General features: G+C 39.7%; 1 pseudogene; it reads left to right on the forward strand.

Annotated features, from left to right (window-relative positions):
* The window catches only part of LOC137632795 (palmitoyltransferase ZDHHC3-like), a 74,945-nt pseudogene that overhangs the window by 51,095 nt on the left and 22,048 nt on the right, over positions 1-1,802 (forward strand).

Raw genomic sequence — 1,802 nt, forward strand, 5'->3', positions numbered from 1 at the left:
TGTCAGACAGGTTTGAACCATTAAATTCGGCCTCCCTGAAGGATCTTACCCTCAAGACACTTTTCTTGGTGAGCTTGGCTTCGACTAAAAGGGTTAGTGAGATACATGCTTTTAGCAAGAACATCGGCTTCTCCGCTAATAAAGCAGTATGTTCTCTTCAACTTGGTTTTTTGGCCAAGAATGAACTTCCGTCTCGTCCTTGGCCTAAATCATTTGAAATCCCCAGTCTTTCTGAGATTGTGGGGAATGAAGTTGAAAGAGTGCTGTGCCCCGTTAGAGCTCTTAAATTTTATTTATCCAGAACTAAACCGCTACGAGGTTGTTCAGAGGCTTTATGGTGCTCCGTTAAAAAGCCCTCTTTGCCCATGTCTAAGAATGCGTTGTCTTATTTTATTAGACTTTTGATTCCGGAGGCGCACACTCATTTAAGTGAGAAGGATCGTAATTTACTTAAAGTCAAGGCTCACGAAGTTAGAGCGATAGCAACTTCGGTAGCGTTTAAGCAAAATAGATCCCTTAAAAGTATTATGGACGCGGCCTTTTGGAGAAGCAAGTCGGTGTTCGCTTCATATTACTTGAAAGATGTCCAGACTCTTTATGAGGACTGCTACACGTTGGGACCATTCGTAGCAGCGAGTGCAGTAGTGGGTGAAGGTTCTACCACTACATTCCCTTAATCCCAATATCCTTTTAATCTACTCTTGAAATTTTTAATCTTGTTTTGGGTTGTACGGGAGACTAAGAAGTCTTTCGCAATCTTTTTGATTTGGCGGGTGGTCAAAATATTGTTTCTTGAGAGCGCCCAGATTAAGGGTATTGATGAGGTCCTGTTATAGGGGTGTTCACCCTGGATACAGCAGCTCCTGGGAGTCTTTCAGCATTCTAAGAGGATCGCTGGGCTTCGTGAGGATAGCGGAATAATGAGGCAGAGTAATCATCAGAGTCAGCTTCCTTACCAGGTACCTATACTTAAGTTTGTTTTTTGAATATTTGTCAAAAACTCTTGAGCATATACGCCTTTATTGTTTTAATACTGGTCTCTACCCACCACCATGGGTGTGAATCAGCTATTTATATATTCACCGGCTAAGTTTAATATTTAAAAATTATATTTTCAATTTAAAATAAATTTTTGAATATACTTACCCGGTGAATATATATGATTAAAGGCCCTCCCTTCCTCCCCGATAGAGACCCTACGGACTGAGAAGAACTGGTTTGGTTGAGAAGTATATGCGGTATCTGGCCGATAGTCGGCGCTGGTGGGCACACCCGACAACCTTCATGGCGATCGCTCGCGAGTTTTTGGAATCTGTCGACCGTCGGAGACGTAAGCTATTTATATATTCACCGGGTAAGTATATTCAAAAATTTATTTTAAATTGAAAATATCATACTTTTCATCTTTTAAAGTAGGGAAAGTCTTCAGTTGAGTTGCAACGGCCGTCGAATCCATCTATGAGATAGTTAATGACATGTGGTGCATGTGGGCAGGGCCTGTCAAAGACTCAATACTTTTTGGTTCTGCCACGAGTACCGATGTACTTTTAAAATTTGTTATTATGCCAAGGATAATAAAGTGCAATACAAATATAAGAGCTTTGCATCTATGAAGTATGAAAAATATTTTGTTTATTGGTCGGGCAGTATTCATTTATGACTTTTGATTGCTCGCATTCCATTGCATGTATAACGGTTGTTGAAATCTAGCATATTACATATAGTTTTTATTTTACAATCTTTTGAATCTTCCTCAGAGTTTGGAACTTGAAATTAACCTCTATGAATTCCTTCTCTATTAG

The sequence above is a fragment of the Palaemon carinicauda genome, chromosome 42, assembly GCF_036898095.1.
Source record: "Palaemon carinicauda isolate YSFRI2023 chromosome 42, ASM3689809v2, whole genome shotgun sequence".
Lineage (NCBI taxonomy): Eukaryota > Metazoa > Arthropoda > Malacostraca > Decapoda > Palaemonidae > Palaemon > Palaemon carinicauda.